The 22,438-nt window shown below is 36.0% G+C and overlaps 1 pseudogene; it reads left to right on the top strand.

Moving 5' to 3' along the window:
- Positions 1-22,185, top strand: part of LOC104849576 — a 40,394-nt pseudogene extending 18,209 nt beyond the window's left edge.
- Positions 22,186-22,438: the final 253 nt, after the last annotated feature.

The raw sequence follows: 22,438 nt of genomic DNA, 5'->3' as shown, positions 1-22,438 counted from the left end.
TGTATGTATCACTGTGAAATGATTCTTTTAATTCTTTTGGAAAGATACCCAACAGAGGTATGGCTGGGTCAAATGGAACCTCTAGTCCCAGCTCTTTGAGGTACCTCCGTAGTGATTTCCAATATGGTGCTTGCACCAGTCTGCACTCCCACCAACAACGGAGAAGGGTTCCTTTCTCACCACAAACCCACCAGCACTTGTAGCAGAATAGCAGGGTACAAGGTCAATACCCAAAAATCAGTAGCCTTCTTGTACACAAATAACAGACTCACTGAGAGAGAAATTAGGGAAACAATTCCTTTCACAATAGCATCCAAAAAAATGAAGTATCTAGGAATCAAACTAACAAAAGATGCAAAAGACCTCTACACTGAAAACTACAGCACTCTGAAAAAACCACTTTCTAATCTTGAAGATGTTCAGCACCCCACAAAGAAATCTCATATCTATTAAAGCATCACTACCTATTGCCTCCCTATTAAGCCTTTGGAAATCACCAGGGTATTTTTTGTCTCTATGGATTTGCCTATTCTGAACATTTCAAATCAATGGAATCAAATAATATATTATTACTGGGTCTGGTTTTACTTACTACAAAGTTTGATCACTTTGTGGCATGTATCATATTCTTTTTATGGTTGGCTAATATTCCATTGTATGTATGGATGTATAATATTCCATTGTATGGAATCCATTGTATGGATATACTATTACTTGTTTATTCATCAGTTTATGAACATTCAGATAATTTTAATTTTTAAATTTTTCATATTTTAATTATGAATAGTGATGCTATAAATATTCATGTCCAAGTTTTTTGTTTGAACAATGGTTCTCAAATCTCTAAACTTGCTGGGTAATATGGTAACATTTTGAGAAGTTTCTGACCTGTTTTTTTTCTTTCCACAACTGCCAGTTTACATCCTTAGTAACTATGTATGAGAAATCCAATTTCTCCACATCCACAACTCATGTTATTTTCATTATTATTGTGACCAAGATAATGGGTGTGAAATAATACATCACTGTAATTCTGGTTTGCAATTCTCTAATAATGAATGGTGTTGAGCATCTTTACATGTGATTACTGCCATTTGTATACTTTTTTTTTAGAGAAATGTCTACTTACATTTTTTGTGCACCTTTCAAATTGAGTTTTCTTCTTGTTGACTTGCAAGTTTTTAAAATGTATTTTCACTATTTGACTTTATCTGATATATGATTTTTGAATGTTTTCTCCCATTTTATGAAGTGAATTCTGACTTATAGTTTCAATTTCTTAATGATTTGACCCAGAAAAGTTTAACATTTTTATGTAGCCACAATTATCTTTTTTTTTTTGTCTATGCTATGATTTTTGGTGTTCACATATAAGAATGCATTGTAAAATCCAATTTCAAGAAGATTTATTCCTATGTTTTCTACTAAGATTTTATAGTTTTATCTCTTATGTTTGGGACCTGGAGACATTTGACTTAATTTTTGTATATAAATGTATAACATCATACTTTTGCTTATAAATATCCTGTTGTCCCAACAAAGACTTTCCCCATGAAGTACTCTTAGTGCCCTTGTCAAAATGAATTGGCCACCAGATGATTTATACTGGCCAAACATCTTCCAAACTGTCTCAAAAGAAATGGAAAATCTGAACAGAGGTATATCATGGTGAAGTCAAGTTAATGAGTTTCACTATGACATTTTCATACATTCATTTTTCATGCCTTGTTCACGCCCACAGTCCCTTCTACCTTCTCTTGCTCTTCCTTCCCACCTCCTCTCCCTATTCTACTCTCAGGTCATTCTCTCTCTCTCTCTGTCTCTCTCTCTCCTTCCTTCTCTCTTTCCTTTTCTTTTCCATATGTGGGAGAAATCACAAGATGCTTGTGTTTTGTTATCTGTCTTATTTTACTTAAAATTATATCTTCCAATTCAGTCAATTTTTGTGCAAATGACATGACATCATTTTTCTTTATGGTTGAATAATATTCTCTTATAGTATATGCTACATTTTCTTTATCCATTCATCTGTTGATAGGCACATGGTCTGATTTCACATTTTAGCTATTCTGCATACTGCTTCAATAAATATGAGTAAGTAGATACCTTTTATAAGCTGAATTTATTTCCTTCAGTTACAAACACAAAAGTGGCATAGCTGGAACATACATAATGCTTCTACTTTTAGTTTTTTGGGAAACATTAATACTGTCTTCTATAGTGGCTGTACTAATTACATTTCAACTGACAGAGAAAAAGAGTTCCTTTTTCACTACATCCTTGCCAACATTTGCTATTGTTCAGTTTTTTGTTACTAACCATTTGGACTTGGGTGAGATGGGATCTCAGCATAGCTTTTGTTTTCATTTCTCAATGACAATGATATTGTCGGGCATTTTTATATATTTATTTATTTACAATTTGTACATCCTCTTTTGAGAGGTACCTTTTCAGGTCATTTGCCCATTTTTATTATTGTTTTTGTTATTAAGCTTTAAAAACATTTATATAGTAGTCATATGTCACACATACAGCTGGCAAAGACTCTTTCCTATTTTTCTTCACTGTGTTGTTTTCTTTGCTGTGCAAATGTTGTTTATTCGATATAATTCCATTTATCAATTCTTGGTTTTGTTTCTTGAGCTTTTGGAATTCTATTCAGGAAATTGTTCCCTGTGCCAATATCTTGAAGCATTTTTCATGTGTTTTTCCTGTAGTAGTTTCAAGATTTCAGACATTACAAGAAAATATATGACCACTTTTGAGTTGGTTTTTGTACATGGTGAGACAGAGGTGTCTAGTTTCCATTTTTCTACATGTGGATGGATATACAGTCATCCCAACACCATTTGCAGAAGAAGCTATCCCTTCTCCAAGAAGACTTTTGGTACCTCAGTCAAGATTGAGTTGGGTGAGAATACATGGATTTATTTAATGGTCCTCTATTCTGTACTGAGGGATACATATCTATATTTATTGCAATACAATGCTGCTCTTATTGTTATGGACCTGCAATATATTTTGAAATTAGGAGAGTGTCTCAGTTACTTTTCTCTTTGCTGGGACAAAATATCCAATACCCACAGGCTAAAGGTCAAAAGGTTTATTTCAGCTCACAGTAGAGACTTCAGTCCCTAGTCCAAGGCAGGGCAGCATAACAGGGACCTCACAGAAGAGAAACAGTTAATAGTGTAACAAGCAGAAGTCAGCAGCAATCAGCAAGCCTGCTTTCCCTTTCTCCCTTTATATTTCATCCAGGCTATAAGTCTATTGATTGGTGCCGCCCACATCCTGAGTGGGGATTCCATTATCCACACCGAGGTCTATGCTAAGCTCATTTAATTTTTGATACTGGGAATCAAACTCAGGAACTTGCAAAGAACTCCACTTTTAAGTTCACGCCCTTGGTACACATTTCTTCCAACCAGGCTCCATGCCCTGAAAGCATATCACTGATAGCACCAATCAACTTCCAAAAGCCTCAGCTCTGAACACATAAGAGTTTTGGGGACATTTTTAGGTCTCAACCATAACATTCTACCTCTAGCCCCAAGAGGCTCATGTTCATCTCATTTTGCAAAATGTGTTTAATCAATGTCCAAGGGTCACCAAAGTCTTAACAGTTACAACATAGCTCAAAAGCTCAATTCTAGTCTCCTCCTAGACTAAAAGCAAATTGTGCTGTGAATAACTGTAAAAATCAAATTTTTAAATACATCAGCACTAAAGGACACAGAATAAACATTTCTGTTCCAAAGAGGAGGAATTGTGGAAGTAGAAAGGAATTAGTAGAAAGCATGACCAAAACTAGAAGGGTAAATATCAAATAGTTTCATATCCAGCACCTGGGACATACAATGGTGAGATGTGAACTACAAAGGGTTTGGTCAGCCCTGTTCCAACGGACTTGCAGATATGCAGCCTACATGGCCTCTGTCTTAGGCAGACTCCATTCACTGCCTGCAGCTTTACTCTGCAGATATTCCATGTTCCTTTTATTTCCAACTTCCTATGGTCTCTATTGCACCTTCAGCTTCACTCACAACATAAATCACTCTTTTCAGGACACACTGCCTGACCTCCAAGGCCTTCCTTTTAAATCTGAATAAAAGTCTTCATGACCCCACAATTTTTGCATTCTGAGTGCCCAAGAAACAAACACCATGTAAATAATTCAATGTCTGATGCTATCTCAAGTGCTAGCCAGTCTCCCCTGCATGACAGGCAGTGGCCTGTGTCTGCCTCAATTGTTGTAAGCAGACACTTTCCTAAGTGGATCTAAGTGAGTAGAGTGCCCTGGGTCTCTTCTCTCAAAGCAGTCTTCCAAAGAGGTTCCCAAAATGGCAGAGCAGTGAGTGCTATCAGCTAAGCTTCTCCAGGAGAAAGTGTTTAGAGTCTGAAAAAGAATAGCTCAGAGAGGAATTGAAGTTCACGGAGTGTGCATGGAAACCATGAGAGAACTGACAGAGGAGAAGAAAAGCATTAAGTGATACAGAAGAAGTACAGTGGACTCTGGAGTTATGGCCAGCCTCACATACAAACATCTTGGGTTACAATCAGAATTTTAGTTTTAATTTGCAATCAGTATCTTGAGTTATGACTCAAATGCCATAAATAAAGACTCAAAATATCAGAAAAGCATATGTGAGCATCAGTCTGAGCCCAGATGAGCATGTTTGCAGATGAGACTTGGTCAGTGCTTTATAAAATCATTCTGATTACTGCTATCAAAATGGTCCCCCAAAAAAGTAGAAAAAAAGGTAAGAAAGGAAGGGAAGGTTAAAAAAAAGCAATCACAATTGAAAAGAAGGAAATTCTAGAGAAATATGAGTGTGGTGTTCATGTCAGCGATCTTGCTGATATGTATAGCAGTTCAAAATCCACCATCTCAACAATCTTACAGAGAAAAAAAATTGTATAGCAAGCCAGTGTTGCTAAAGGTGTTATTGAGATTAGTAAGTCACAATCAACAGCATTAGATAAGGTAGAAAGGCTATTATTAATGTAGAGAAATGAAAGGCAGGTGGCAGATCATGCCCTATCTGAGTCTATAATTTCTGAAAAAGCAAGGTCGATGCATGCAGATCTCAGAAAGGATAATCCATCAATGGGTGATAATGATGAAACATTTTATGACAGTAAGTTGTTTCACAATTTTAAAGTGAAAACTGGAGTTCATAGCTTCACGAGGCATAGTGAAGCAACCAAAGGTCTGCTGCAAATTACAACCACTTTGAAACAATGATATAGAGAAATGGCTTTTGCTCTCATCAAATTTTCAACTGTGATGAAACTGGACTTTTCTGGAGAAAAATACCCAGGAGGGCATACATTACCCAGAAAAAGAAGAAAATACTAGGCCTCAAGCCTATGAAAGATAGGCCAACCTTGTTATGTGCCAATGCAAGTGGTGACCTCATGATAAAGCCTTTCTTGGCTTATCACTCAGAAACCCCTAGAGTGTTCAGAAAACATAAAAGCATGAAGAGTAGGCTAGGGGTCAGGTGGAGATGTAACACAAAAGCATGGGTAAAAAGAGTACTTTTTCTTGAGTATATCAGGCAGGCTTTCTGTCCTGCTGTTAAGAAATTTCTAGCAGACAAAATTTTGCCACTCAAGGCTCTCCTCATCAGGGACAGTGCTCTTGCTCACTCATGAGATTTGGAAGAACTGGCTGAAGAATCCCATGGCTCTCAATTTGAGTTCCTCCCACCCGATACAACTCCTCTACTGCAGCCTATGAACTATCAAGTTATAGCTAACTTTAAGAAGCTGCACATCAAAGAAGTGTCCTGGAAGTGCTTCCAGGTGGTCTCAGACACAGATTTAACCTTTAAAGAGTTCCGGAAGAACTACTATAGCATCCTTTCCTGTGTGGGGTTAACTGAAAAATCCTGGGCTAGTGTCTCTCTAAGAACACTGAGAGCTGCCTAGAAGAAACTGTAGCCTAAAAATTACATAGGAAAGAGATTTTGAAGGCTGTGTAGAGGAGCCCGAGCCTTCCATTGACCCTGTGGTTGATGACATTGTCACTATAGCAGAATCCATAGGCCTGCAGGTAGCTAATGGTGATGTTGAGGAACTGGTGGAGAAGCACTCAGAGGAACTGTCTACAGAGGAACTTCAGCAACTCTGGCTGAGCAACAGAGAATGGCAGATGAGGCGTTTTCCTTTTACTGAGTTTATTGGTACAATCTAGGTATACAATACAGTTACATTCATCATTGGGATCCTGTACCTTTACGTAATAGGTCTTGAGTCTCATTTTTTCCCCTTGCCCCTGCCCTCCCTTCACCCCCCCTTCCCTCCCCATTTACAAACAGTTTATTTCCATTTTTTCAGTTTCTCATATTTTTTTCCTCTCCCTTATTACCTTTCCCTCACCCTTCCCACTTTCCCTACACCTTTAGCCCTTTACTTCCTATTTCACATTATTAATTATCTCATTAGGATCCTGTGCACTATTATAGTTTTTCACACCAGAGAAACTATTTGGTATTTCAGTTAAAGAAATCTCTGTATGAACATTAAAAATAGGGAATCCTAAAATAAAACTAAAAAGGAAAGTAAAAGAGAAAAGGCAATGATGTAACATTAAAATAATTCTTAATTCTGGAGATGAAAATGGTCCCTTAACATATTTAAATTGCTTCTTGATCTTGTAGTCTTATCTTATTCTTTTTTTCATTATTTAGAGAATACTTTATTAGTTTCTGTAATCAAACCCATGTAGATATGACCTTACATATTTAGTACAATGCGTTACCCCTGTACACATGGAAAAAAATAAAAAATAAAAATAAAAAAATTAACATTTCTAGACCAATATGGCTGTCCATTTCTGTACAATGCCAACTCAACACAGTAAATTGGGATAACTTTTTCCAAAGTTGACAGCACCGTTAAAGTTTCCAAAAATTCAATTTATATATATGTGTATGTGTGTGTGTGTGTATGTATAGATATATATTTATATTTATATAAAAAGACTAATAATAGCAGTATGTTATGCATCGATAGCAGCAACAGCTTTTCCAGGTTCTGCAGTCATCTGAACAAAATTATAGACATTTAGCACATTCCATTAAAAAAATAAAACAAACAAACAAAAAAAAAACAAGAAAAGAATAATATACAGAAAACAGCAAAGTTCTGTTGTTGTGGTACCTGGCACCATTTTTTTTATTAGCATCTTAATCATCATCTGGAAAGAGAACATTCTAGAGTAATATCATTAAATGCAGCTCTGACGAAGCACGGCCACTACTATGTATCATAAAGCAGGTACAAGATATTTTACATTCACAGAGGTATGATACAGTACCGTCCTACATCAATAATACTACAATCAGTTTTGGTTTGAAATTTGCTTGGCCTGCAAAAAAGATTGCTACCCCTGTTTTTCTCTGGGCTCCTGTCACATGGCGAATTGTTTTCTATCTTTTCACTTTCAGTCTATGTGCTTCTTTTTGCACTAGGTGTGTTTCTTGTATACAACATATTGTTGGATTTTGCTTCTTATTCCATTTTTCCAGTCTATTTCTCTTGATTGGTGAGTTGAGGCCATTGACATTGCTGGTTATAACTGATATGTACTGGCATTATTGACATGTTATTGGCCTTTTGTTGACTCTTTACTTTTTCACCTTCTTTTAGTTTCTTGCCTTGCCTATTTGATTTGCTCTGTTGGGCCTCATGGTGTTGTTGCCTTCATTGTCTTTTTCTAGGATCTTGTTTAGAATTGCTTGTAGTGCTGGTTTGGTATTCATGTAGTTTCTCAGGTGTTCTTTGTCATGGAAGTATCTTATTTCCCCATCCATTTTGAAAGAGAGTTTTGCAGGACACATAAGTCTAGGTTGAAGGTTGTTCTCTTTTAGTACTTGAAATATCTCACTCCAGGCTCTCCTTGCCCTAAGGGTTTGTGTTGAAAAGTCTGCTGTGATTTTGATGGGCTTTCCTTTGCATGTGATTTATGTCTTTTCTCTTACTGCTTGTAGTATTTTGTTCTTCTGCTGGATTTCTGGGATCTTGATTATTATATGTCTAGGTGTAGATTTTGTTTGATTGTGGCTAGTTGGGGTCCTATATGCCTCAGTTATTTGAATGTCAAATTCTTCCCCTCTGTTTGGGAAGTTTTCTGCCATTAATTCTGCAAACAGCTTTTTTAAGTCATTTGTATTTTTCTCCTGCTACTTCATGGATTGTTATCAGTCTTATGTTATTCTTCTTTGCATCATCTAGGAGTTGTTGGATCAATTTCTCATGATCCCTTACTGTTTTTAAGAGACCTCTCTTTTCAAGGTCACTGACTGCAATCTTATCTTCTATATCTGAGAGTCTATCTTCTCATTCTTTTATTCTGTTGCGTACACTTTCTATGGAGTGTTTAATCTCCTGGATATCTGTTTGAATCTGTTTTATGGATTCCCTTTCTTTTCTATGTTGGGCGTTTATTTTTTCCATTTCTTTCTTATGCTGGTCCTTCATGGCTTCTATCATGGTCCTGAGCTCATCTATTTTTTTGTCAGTTTCTGCTCTAGAGTCTCGAATCGTGACTTCCATTTTGCTCACTATCTCTATGGTTATCTGGGAAATTATTTCTGTTTTGAATTTTTCTAGAGCCTGATTCATCTGTTTTGTTGCTTCCTGTGCTTTAAATTCAGGGTGTCCTGGTGGTTCACTATGAGCCTTTTCATCCTCATTTGCCCTACTGTTTGCCATTGGTAAACTGGAAGTCTGTCTTTGTGTCTTTCTTAAGTGTTTTCTCATTTTTATTTTTGTTGTCAGACTGTCCTTGGTTTAATCTCTGAGTTATCACCCAAATCTTCCTGATATAGTTGCACCCTAGCTTCTGTGTCTCTAACGACCCACAGACATTCTCATCTTCATAACTTCAGAGAAAACAGCTCATCAAATCATCCACAATGCTTTATCTCAACTGATACAATCAGCAACACATTAAGATCAAGCACAACTTGGAAACTGACCATCTGTGGTAGTCACTAGTCTATCACCCTTGAATCATTTGAATTAAATTGAAATCAAGAAGCAGTCCAGAACATGTCTGCAGTGAACAAAATTTCAATATAGTATATTTACCATTTAATGGCTCAGACAAAGAGAGGACGCAAGATCCCTGGTTTCACTTAGCTGATGACTGAACCCCATGACACTGACTGACATCGGGCTGCAAGGCCCAGATTGAGTTCCCCAACCTTCTGAATGGTTGAACTCCACACCATTCCACTACAGGTTTCCTACGCCCTTTCTTTAAAGATGTTCAAAGTTGGGAACTCAGAAAAATACCCTTGATGACCACCTCTGCCTCTGCAGAGTGGGTCCAAAGACTGGCACAGCCAGGAGGTCTGAGAGTGCATGCAGGGTGTGTTGTGTGTAAGGGGAGTTATGAGGGTTCAGGGGCACCTGCGAGGCTACTTTCCTGGCACTGGAGCAATGGCGGCTGGTGTAGGAGAAGGCGTGGGTCTCCTTCCTGCGGTGGATCTGGGCCCACGCTACTTCCCTGCTGGAGTGATGGTGGCTGGAGCGGGAGCTTTTTCTTTCTTTTTTTTGGGGGGGTACCAGGGATCGAACTCAGGTCCTTGTGCTTGCAAAGCAGGCAGTGGAACCACTGAGCCAAATCCCCAGCCCTGCTGAGGAGTTTTCTGAAGATGAGGGGATGTACCAAGAATCAGGGCAGCAAAATTCTTCTTCTGAAACAAAGGAAATCCTGAAAAAATTGGGCAGAATTATAAAAATCCCTAGACAAGACCTATACAGAATGAGAAAAAGCCAACTATTGCATTCATTTGCTTAATGATAATACCATATCATACTACAGAACAATGTTAAGGAAACAGACAACTATGGAACAGTTTTTAGTTCTGAAAAGTTGGAGACCTAGTGAGTCAGTAGCAAGTTGTAGTGAGCTAGAGACTCTTTCAAGGAAAGAAAGGACACCAGAGTGCCAGATTTCTGATATTCTTATGGAAGGAGACTACTTCCAAACAATTACCACCTTCCATTTCATCCACACTTCTTGCAAGCCAAAGATGTCAACTGAAATGGTGAGTACAGTATGAAATTGTTGTTTTTGGTAAACTAGACATATTTTATAACTTTTTGGTGAATACACTAGGGAAATTATTGGTGTTTCTGATGAATTACACACATTATACAATGCTTTTTATTATGAAAAAGTTTAGTTAAGGGGTGCTTTGGGAGATTTGGAGCACATTATGGGTTTTTCCATATGGGAAAAGTAGTCTTGAGTTACAAGAGTTACAACGAGCCCTCATGAATGAATTGAGTTCTTAAGTCAAGGGTCACACTGTGGAAGAGAGACCATGCAGGGTCACTGATGGTGGCTGGCTAGCTGAGAGCTGGGAGGGAAACTGAAACTGACAACATTTCTGCTCACAGAGAACTGGAGAACTGCACCAGGACTGGAAGAGTCTTCCATGATCAGAACCATCAAGGAAAATATGAGACACTGCTTCTGGAGTGGCCTCTAACAGTCAACACTTGGTGAGTGACCTTGGTAAAAGCACCCAAGGCTACAGTCACAGGGAGCAGAAGCTGGTAGGGATGCCATGTAATGAAAGACTGGGTGTTTGAACCTAGACCCCAGAACAGCCCCTTGGCTGCTTCACACTGCCAAGTTCCCAGAGTGGATGAAGTAAAGACAGTCATGGGAGACGGCTGGCACTTGAGAAGTAGATTGGGGATGAGGCACTCTGAGAGGCAGAGGCTGGTGAAAAGAGACCCAGCTCTTACCAGAGTCCAGTTTTGGCCTGAGCTACACAGGAAAGGATTGGAAGCTCACATTGGTACTGTGTACCCACTGTAAGCAGATCTCTACACCTGGCTCTGTTCTGGGGACAGACTGCCACGTTAGAATTCCAATGTGAATAATATGTCCTTGCCTGAGCACTGCTCCTTAACCCTATACTAAGGAGAACAGCCATGGGTCCAAAGCAATAGAAAATTTTCTTTTACTATTCTTTATTTGATTGGATTATTTTTGCATTTTTAATTTTTAAACTTTTTTTCCTTTGGTATTTTTCCTCCTCCTGTACATTTCTTCCAACACTTTTATTTCATCATTTTAACCTTTTTCTCTTATGAATGTATCTGTGTATGTGTACTTTTCTTCCTCTTGCCTTTTTTCTCCCAATAGAGTTTATAAAGGATAAGGGAATTCTCCCTTGTCCCTGTGTATCCCTCTCATTGTATCCATATCTCTTCATTTGACATATTTCTTCTGTATTTTGTTCATTTTCAATCTTTCTTTTCTTTACTCTCCACCTTTTCATTTGTCTCCCTTTAACTTTTTCTCTAATATTTTATATCCATCATAGACTCTTTTCCCATCCCCATTTCTCACTACCAATTTTGTATGAAATTTCCCCTCTTATTTCCTTCTAAATATGTAATAACATACCATTACCATCAATAGAATTCTTTGCCCCCCCTCGTATTGCCTCATTTCAATACCACAGAGCTGAGAACTTTTTTAAAAAAACATTTTTTTCTTTTTTCTCTTCCCTTCCCTCTTCTAGCATTACCCAGTCCTCAATCCCCTAAGCTTTAGATAACAGATCCTATAAAATTACTGTTGAATGCAGTTTTTCACCAGTAATGCACACATTTAGTGCACATTAACTGTGGATCAAGACTTGGGTTATTATTGTCTTTATATTATAACTGTAGATTTATTCTTACGTTAAAGGGAGACCCAAAAGTGCTTCTCATGATATGTTATCTCTCAACTACCCCTGATAGATACCACTGTAACAGATTATCCTGATACAGCTAATAAATAAAATAGATAAGCCTCTAGCCAGACTCACCAAGAAAAAGCAAGAAAAGACTCACATCAATGCAATTAGAAATAAAAGACATGAAATCGCAACAGACACTGGGGAAACCCAGAAGACAATAACTACTTTGAAAAATTTTATTAACAAATTTTGAAGAAATGGACAGATTCCTAAACACAGACAAGCTACAAAACTAACCCAAGAAGACATAAATATGCTTAGTAACCCAATAACAATCAATGACATTGACACAGTAATAAAGAGCCCACTAATTTAAAAAGCCCACAATCTGATGGATCTACTGCTGAATCCTACAAAACCTTTAATAATGTTATATCACCAATACTCCTCAAGCTGTTCAAAGAAACTGAAAGGGAGTGTGTGCTCCCACACTCATTTATGGAGGCCAGTATTGTTACGGAAGGAATAAGTAGGTGACACAGAGAGGCAGCAGAATGGAATTAAAATAACAAATTTACTCATTGATAAGAGTTGATTGCACATAAGCCGTGCCTGGATCAATGAAGCACTGGGTTACAACTCTTCCTTTTATAGGGTTTTACAGCCTTGACTTCATTTGGATGGTTACATTTTACTCTCACAGTTCAAATCATGGTCACAGGATAGCTAACTTTCAATCCAGAAGTAGCAGTTCTTTGCAGTTGGGGAGTTTACCTTTAAGATTCGCCTAGTTATCTATTCTAGTCCATAGGAAGGGGGGTGTTCAGGGTCTGGGGAGTAAATGTTAGCAATGGGCTCTTTCATCTAGACACTTGTACAATCATGTGGCTCCAGTCTCTTCAGAGCTCAAGGTCTTGCTGTGTCCTGTTATCTCAGGGTCAGACCAAAGGCCTCATTCAGCAATTAGTGCCTTCCGTGTCTATTAGTTCTGAGCCAAACAAAGCAAATTGCTGTTAGAGACAGCGGAAGCCATTTTACATTGTAACATTTTATAGGTTTTTGCTATTTATAAAAGTTTTCCCATCAGTATCACACGGATTCCAAAACTGGATAAAGAAAACTGAAATGAAAACTATAGGCCAATATCCTTTTTTTTCCATTAAGTTTATTGGTACTTTTTAGTTTTACAGTACAGTTACATTCCTCATTAGGATCTTGTACCTTTACATGATGTATCTTGGTTTTTAGTTTTGCCCCATTCCCCTGCCCTCCCTTCACCCTATCCATCCTTCACTATGTACAAAGACTTTGTTTCCATTTTTTCCTTTTATCAAATTTTTTCTTTTCCCTTCTTTCCTTTTCCCTATCCTTCACACTTCCCCTGCTCCTTTAGACCTTTTCTTCGTATTTCACATTATCAATTATACAATTCGAACCTTATTTACACTTTTAGTTTTTCACACCATAGAAACTATTCAGTATTTATATAGTATAGGTCAATATCCTTAATGTACATAGATAAAAATATCTTCAACAAGATATTAGAATATAGAATGCAGCATGTTGCCAAAAAGATCATACATCATAATCAAGTAGGTTTCATCCCAGAGATGCAAGGATGGTTCAATATATGTAAGTTAATAAATGTAATACATAACATAAACAGAAACAAGTTCACAAGCCACATGATCATATCAAAAGATGCAGAAAGGCTTTTGACAAAATCCAACACCTTTCATGATAAAAATCCTGAGTATAGAAAAGTATAGAAGGACCATACCTGAATAATGAAAGCCATATATGACAAAACAATAGCCAGCATCATACTAAATGGGGAAAAGCTTAAAGCACTCCCCCTTGCAATCAGGACCAAGACAAAGATGTCCATTATCAACTCTTCTATTCAGCATAGTACTTGAAATATTAGCCAGAGGAATTAGGCAAGAAAAAGAAATAAAAGAGGTACGTACATATAAAAAACTAAGTCAGATTGCCATTATTTGCAGATAACATGATACTCTATACAGAGGACCCAAAAAACTCCACCAAAAACTCAGAATTAATGGCAAACTTCAGATAAAAGATCAACACACAAAAATCAGCATTTTTATACACTAACAGTGAACAGAATGAGAAGGAAATTATGAAAATAATACCATTCACATTCACAGTAACTTCAGAAAAATGAAATACCTAGTATTTAACATAAGCAAGTATGTGAAAGATCTTTACAGAAAAATTATAGGACTCTAAAAAAGTTTATTGAAGAAAATATCAGAAAATGGAAAGATGTCCTCTGATCCTGGGAAGGCAGAATCAATACAGTCAAAATGGCCATACCCCCAAAAGTGTTATGTAGATTCAATGTAGTTTTAATCAAAATACAAATAGCATATTTTACAAACCTTAAAAAATATCCTAAAATTCACATGGGACCAGAAGGGACCCAGAATAGCAAAAGAAATTTTGGCCAACAAGTGCAAAGCTAGAAGCACAGCAATACCTCACTTCAAGCTATACTACAATGCAATGGTTTTTAAAAATTGCATGGTACTGGAAAAAAAACAGATACATGAGTCAGTGGAACAAAACTGAGGATACAGAAACTTTCCCTGATACTCAGTTATTTCATCTTTGACAAAGGGGTCAAAGGCATATGTTGGAGGAAAGAGAGCCCATTCAACAGGTGATACTGGGAAAACTGGTTAAGATCAAAACTAGAATCTTATCTCTCACAATATGCTAAATTAAAATAAAAGTGGGTCAAAACTCAAAACATTAAAACAAACATTAAACCTACTGGAAGATAAAATAGGTAAAACACTTGAAGACATAGGTATAGGAAGGGCTTTTCTAAACAGAACCTCAATTGCACAAGAAATAACAGCCAGAATTAACAAATAGGATTATATCAGACTAGAAAGCTGTTTTAGCCATCTCAATTTCTTTTGATTACTGCATCCTGTGACATATTTGTGCATTCTTTCATTTCTAACCTATGTCTTTGAATCTACTATGAATCTCTTATATACAGCATATAGTTGGGCCTAATTCTTTTTTTGTGTACATTTTTTCAACCTGTGGCTTCTAATTAGTTTAATCCATTTACATTTACAAGTATTATAGATGACACAAGCTAACTTTTTTCATTTTCTGTTTGTTTTCTTTATTCCTCATTCGGTTTTTGTTTCTCAATCTCTTCTCTTGGCATTTTTGTTTTTGATATATTCTAATGTGCCTTTATATTCCTGTTTCTTTTCTATATTTTTATATAATTTTCTTGGTGAAATATTGCTTGGAAAATATCCTTGATAAATATTTATTAATTACAATTAATAGCTTATTCATAGCAATGAAATTCATATTGATAGCAACATTGTTTCACTAATACACAAAATTTTTTCCTGTATTATTACATTTCTTCTTTCATGTCATTATTGTCATAGTATAATCTCTCTGTGGCTTCTTTGATTGTGATTAGTGGGTTTGATACAATGTGCATTGTGGTAGAGCATAAGGGAAGGACGCTCTCTCTCAGTAAGGTCCCTCTAGTAGTTCAAGCAGGTGTGGTGTAGACAACAAAGTGTGTGAGATGTACTATCTGTGGTTATTCCTACAATAGGAGTGGAAGTCTCCATCAGGTATAGGGTGTTCCACAGCAAAGGAAAGCTGTAGGCCATCACTGAAGCCAGCCCAAATGGCAAAATCATAGTAAAGGACATGCCTAAGCCCTTTTACCATTGTGTGTCTTGGAAGACAGATGTAGGGCTACAGGACTTAATGTTTGTGCTGGTGGTTTTGATCTTGCTTTGGTCTGATTTTTTTCTACCACCTCTACCTCTGTTTTGGAATATGACTGTTTATGCTGTGCCATTGTACCTTGGGATTATGTAATTTGTTCTTCATATTTATACAACTTCACAGCTGAGTTTGGCTTGAGTCCCAGAATAATTTTACTTGGACTTTTTGAAAAATTCTGGAGCTTTTGAGACTTTAGGGGAAAGGATTATCACATTTCCGGTTGTAAGATAGTTGTATTAGGTTAGGTGGTATTATTAACTTGCTATTGTCCTTAACTGGAGATTAAATATGATTTAAGGAGATGTGTTTGGGTGTGAAGTTTAATGGATTGTGATTATTAATGCTGATATGTCACCTTCACTGGATAAAGAAATGTCTAGGAGATTAGAAAAGGTTTATTTTGACTCTCTGTTTCAAGGATTGACTATCTAGTTCAGCCAAGATAGAAACAGTGTTGTGGATGAGCATGGTAGAGGGAAAAGATATTCATCCATAACACCCAGGAAATAAAGAGTGAAGGGAGCAGCTGGGAAAGAGATAGACCTTTCTGGGTCACACCCCCACTGACCCATCTCTTTCAAGCAGGCGCCACCTCTTAACACCACATTAAGCTATGAACTCATTAGTAGATTTATTAAGTGATAAGAATAGTTCCCTCATGTTTCAATCAAATTCCAAAAGCCTCACCTCTGAACACGTGAGACTTTGAAGGAATATTACAGATCTAAATCAGAACATATATCTTTAATCATTTCAGATTTTTGAGACTTGTTTTGTGGCTTTCCCTATGATATTCTCTAGTTTGAATCTGAAATGCCCCCCCCCACCAAATGCCTGTGTGTTAAGTGCTTCGTCCTATGAGAAGAGGTAAAGTGGTAGGACTAGGTGAGACCTTGTAGCTCATTAGGAGCCTGCCTGAAAAGACTGAAAAAAAAAAGGCTGTGAAAACCTGGCTGTTAATTTTTTAATCTTTTTCATATTCTGGCCATGAGGAGAGCAGTTTTACTCTTCTGTATGCTTCTGCCATGCTTTCCACATTTGCCAAGTGATGGGGAAAACCAGTCATGAATTAAAACTTCCTAAGTTATGAGTTAAAATTAAGCTTTGCTCATTATGTTAATTGTCTCAAGCATTTCTTATGAGGATGATAAGCTGACCAAAATTTGAAATTGGCACTAGGAGAGGGATCATTGGTGTGACTATACCCAATGATGTAATTCACATATCTTTCACAATGGTCCACAGGAGAAATACGGAAAAATTTGGAAGATCAGGCTAGCAAAAGCCTAGCATGCTATAAATGAAACCTGGTGCACACTAAGACCAGAATGCTGATAGAAATCCTAAGAGTAAAAGCCAGGGTGATGAGGTTTCAGTTGGAAATGAGGAGTCCATTGGGAATTGAACTAAAGGCCACCATTCTCTCTCTCTCCTTCCCTGCCTCCCTCCCTCTCTTTCTTCACATCCTGGCTATGAAGCAAGTGGATTTACTTTACCACAAAGTCCTACCTTGATTATGCACAGAAACTTCCAAAACTGTGAGCCAAAATAAGCTTTTTCTCCTTATCAGCTTACTCAAGTTAGGTATTTGTTATACCTATGGAAAGCTGGGTAACACATGATAAATCCTCAAGTATATTCCACATGCACTTGAAAGAATATGTATTCCACCTTGTTATTGGGTGAAATGTTCTAGTTAGGCCTAGTTAGTTTATAGTGCTATAAAGTCTTCTATTTCCTTATTGAGCATATGTCTTGATGTTTTATGTATTATTATTGAAAGTGAGATTTTGAAGTCTCTCATCATGATTATAGATATGTCTATTCCTCCCTTTACATGAGTAAATATTTGCATTGCATACTTTGAAATTCTTTTGTACATAGTATGTTTATATATAATGTATTATATGATACATGTACATATATGTATATAGTATGTTTGTTATTGCTATATTTCTTGAATAATTATCCTTTTATCAATATATAATGTCTCTCTTTCAAGTTTTTACCTTAAAGTATATTTTGTTTGATATTAGTATATCCACTAAGCTTTCTTTTGGCATAGAAAATTCCTTCCTTTGTCTTCCAATGTATTTATGTGTGTGGCTCATAAGCATGTCTCTTGTAGACAGCCTATATTTAGATCACACTTTTCAAGATTTTTCTTCATTTAAGACATTTATATTAGCTGGAGAGTTTAATATATGCACGTTATTGATAATAAAAGTATGTGCTATTTGTTTTCAGGTTTTTAATGCCTTCTTTTTCCTTTTTCTCCACTATTGTCTTCATTTGTATTGATTTGATTTTTTAGTGTGTTCTATTTTGTTCCCTTAATTTTAGTTCTATTTTTAGATATTTAATTACTGACAGCTACGGTGATTATAATTAAAATCTTATCTATGTCACAATTAGTTTGAATTTAAACTTACTTAGTTTCAAATCATATAAAACTTCTCCTTTACAGATCTATTCCCTTATTTTATACTATGTTGTTATTGTAACAAGTTACATATTTATACATATACTCAATAACAAGATTTATAATCACTTTATATATTTGCCTTTTAAATCATGTAGTAAGCAAAAGTAGTTACATAGGAAAACTCAGCAATTATTCTTATCTATTTTTATATTTATCTTCATAGTTTCTCTTATTATTAATTTTTATTTCTTTACTAAACAGTGTTTTTTTTAAATACTGTCTTCTGTCCTTTTCTATCAGCCAAAAGAACTCTTTTTAACTTTAGTTCTTGGTTAACAGTTTTTATTCCAGCCCATTCATTATATCATCCCACTATTATTTTGCCTCAATGTTTTTGATGAAAAATTGTTTGTTAAACATTGATTTGACATGTCCGTGATGAGTATTTTCTCTCATGCTATCGTTAATATTTTTTCTTTTGCTTTATCAGTTTGATTAGAAAATGTCTTGGTGTCCGAGGTTCTGTCTTGCTCTAGAAAAAAAATAGCAATCATCAAGAGCTCTAAAAAACAACAAATACTGGCAAGGTTGTGGGGCAAAAGAAACACTTTTACAATGATGGAATGCAAACTAGTACTATCAATAAGGAAATTAAAAAACAAAACATAGAAATTCTATTTGACACAGCTATACCTTTCCTGGGTATTTCCCCCCAAAGAATTAAAAGCATCATGTTACAGTTATGTATGCCCATATTCATATCAGCACAACTCATAATAGTAAATTTTGGAAGTAGCCAGTATGCCAACCAAATGATGAATGCATAAGAAATGGCAAATATACACAACAGAGTATTCACCCATAAACAAGAATAACTTTGCTGCATTTGGAGGAAAATGGATGCACCTTGAAACTATAAACTAAGCAAAATAAATGTGATACAGCAGGTTAAATGTCACATTATTTCTCTTTTTGGAAAACCCCAAGTATAAATAATTTAGAGAAAAAAATAAAAGGGAGGAAATGAATGGTAGAAAATAGGTAAATAGATTACATGGAAAAGGGAAGAGGATCTGGGAATGGGGTGTGGTGGAAGGAGGAAGGGAAAGGAAAGTACAAAGAATCAAGTTGTGATATATACATGTACCAATTCCCCATGACTAATGCATTTATTGTGTATCAGTAACATGTACTAATGACATTTTTTGAAAAAGTCAATAAATGTACATTTAGTGTAAATCATTTTAGTTTATTTTATTTGGAGTTTGTTGACATTCTTGACTATGTAGAGGGACCTCATTCATCAAGTTTGTTGGGAGATTCACTATTATTTACTCAAATATCATTTATGTCTCTTTCCCTCTATACTCCTCTAGGACTCCCATATTTTTTGTATGCTTCTCTGCTTGATGATATTTCACAGGTTTTTGACACTCTGTTCACTTGTCTTTGTTCTTTTACTCTTTCTGATCATCTCAATTTACCTTTGTAGCTAAATCTACCCTATTTCTTGATATTTATCTGTATTTTGGATAATATTGTTGCTATGAGTGATTTTATTTTGTTATTCTTGCATTTGTCAAGCTTCATGATTCTGAATATATGGGTGTGCTTACTTGCATAGGTAATCCTTGGTAATTGTCAATTATTGTCTTTTCAATATTAATCATTAGGTATTTTTATAATTTCTCATTAAACGCAAAGACAATTATAATGTTTAGTCTTATGTCTTCTTCATGTTATTGTTCTTTTGTTTTGTTTTACTTTTATTTTAAGCAAGTCAACACTTTAATTTTTTCTCTTGAAAAGAATTTTTCCAGGTAGAAAAATTATGAAACTTGACTTCCAGGAGACAGCAGTTCCCTAACATGATGGAGATGCACAGTTTGAGTCAAAGGTTTTATGTCTGGAATCATTTGTACTTCAAAACTAGTGCCCACAAACTAAGAAAACTCATTTTCCTGGAAACAAATAAAGTGGTACACTATAAAACTAATATCTAGAAACATTCATCATAAGAGGAGAGAAACCAGACTTCCTTTTCTGAAAACAATTGATGGCCTCTCAAATGAAACTATTTACATCCCCTAAAATATACATCAGGTAAAAGCTACACATCAACAGTCAACACCACAATGTTTTTTATATTCCCAATAGATTCTGGGAAATTCTCTTTAGAAAATTTTTAATGAAAGAATAAAATTGCATAGCAAAATAAGAGAATAACAATAGTTAATACACTATGTAATATTATTATCTTCAAAGTACTTAATCAGAGGACAACACATAAAAATGATTCTCACACAGAAGAAACATATAATAGCATAAAACTTTCTTGTCAATGAAAGTATAGTATAAATGATATGAATTAGTATATAAATTAAAATATATTTGAAACAATGGAATGAATAATTTGGGAAATTATTTGAACTTCTTGTTTCATATTTATCTATATTCTGTTTTCTCTCTCTACATATATTTTTCTAATATAAGAGAAATTATACAATATTTAAGCTGTATCTCTGACTTATTTCATTTTGTTCGTTCTCAAGTTGCATTCATCTACCTATGAATGTTTGAATTTTATCTTTATGGTAGAGTAGTACTGTATTGTGTATAAATACCAAATTTTCTTTATTCATTCATCTGTTGATGGACACATAGACTGTTTCCAAGACTTGGCTGCTATAAACATGGGCATGCATATATCACTGGAATAGGATAATTTTAACTCTTTTGGGAAGATACTTAAAAATTAAATAGCTGGGTCAAATGAAATTTCTATCTTTAGTTTTTGGTAGAATCTCCACACTAATTTCAATAGTGGTCGTACTAGTTTACATTCCGCCAAGAATATAGAAGAGTTTCTTTTTCCCCATATCTTCACCAACATTTGTTGTTATTAGAATTTTTATGATAGCCATTCTTTCTGGGGCAAGATGGTATCTCAATGTAGTTTTAATTTGCATTTCTCTAATGACCAGTGATGTTGAATATTTTTTCATGTATTATAGACCATTTTTGCTTCTTCTCAGAAGTGTTTACTCATTACAGTTACCCTTTTTTTTATTGGATCTTCAATTTTGGGTAGTCTAATTTTTTTAGTACTTTATATATTCTACTGTGTTTCCTCCAAAATAAGACCTACCTGGAATGTAAACCCTACTTGATCATAAACATGGTGAAGGCCAGTGCCATGTAGAAGAGTGTACCTTACTATTCTCTTGCTTGGTGGCTACTCTGCAATGGACAGGCTGACTGGGTTTGGCATTTTGGACCTCTAGTTTTCAAGGTTGATTCTTTTCGAGTGAGGTCTTATCTTCAGAGAAATATAGTAGATATTAGTCCTTTGTCCATGAAATAACTGGAAAATATTTTACACACTCTGAAAGTCATCTCTTCACAATGTTGGTTGTTTCCTTTCCTGTGCAGAAGGTTTTTAATTTGATTTGATCTCATTTGTTGTTCTTGGTACTATTTCCTGTGCAACTGGAGTTCTGTTTACAAAGTCCTTGCCTATACCTGTGACTTCAAGAATTTTATCTATTTTGTCTTCCAGAAAGTTAAGTGTTTCTGTTCTAACATTTAGTTCTTCGATCCATTTTAGTTTAGTACATGGTGAAAGATATGTATCTGCATTCAAACCTCTATATGTGAATAGCCATTTTTACCAGCACCATTTTCTAAAGAGACTATCTTTCCTCCAGTGTATATATATGGCCCTTTTGTCAAAGATCAAATAGGTAAATGTGTCTGGGAATATTTCTGCATCTTCTATTCTGGTCCATTGAGCCACATGACTGTTTTTGTGCCAATACCATGCCATGTTTAATTTTATTTTATTTCCTTCTGTCCCTGTTGTAATGTTCAGAAGTAAACAGTTAGACCATTTCCTGGCTCCCTGTAGATAATTTAACTTTTCTCTATGACTACTTTTAAGGTGCTCCTTTTGCTTGCCTTTGCTGAATTGTCATTCTACCAACTTATTTTCTATGTGTTTCATTGTATTTATTATTCTTACATTAGTTATTCCTCTTGGATCTGAAGGTTCATGCCTCTTACAAATCTAGAAACCTGAAGGACCCACCTGCCTGTGCCACTGCCACCCAACTGCAGCTGCTTCACACAAGGACAAGGAAGGGGAGAAGGAGCCTGTCTGCCCATGATGCCACTGGCATCACACTACCAACTCCTAACTGCCTCTACACCTTGGTTCCTCTCAGTACTGGACAACAGTGATGACTACCAAAAAACTGACCTGACTGAGGATGAGTTCTATACCCCAGGGTAAAGTTCCACTCTGGGGCTGATGTATTACCCTATCACAGAAATGGGTGAAAGACGGCCACAGGAGACAGATACAGAAAGAGTGAGGGCTAGACATAGATCACTCAAGATTCTCCGAGAAGCTCACCCTCAGGCCCGGAAGGACACAGGCCCTGCATTCCATAAAAGGAGGCCATGCTCAGTGGCTGTAGCCTTAGAATAGGGA

Source organism: Fukomys damarensis, unplaced genomic scaffold, assembly GCF_012274545.1.
Source record: "Fukomys damarensis isolate Sample0158 unplaced genomic scaffold, DMR_v1.0_HiC HiC_scaffold_33, whole genome shotgun sequence".
Taxonomy (NCBI): domain Eukaryota; kingdom Metazoa; phylum Chordata; class Mammalia; order Rodentia; family Bathyergidae; genus Fukomys; species Fukomys damarensis.
The sequence above is the reverse complement of the archived record's forward strand: the minus strand, read 5'-3'. Positions and strand labels throughout refer to the sequence as shown.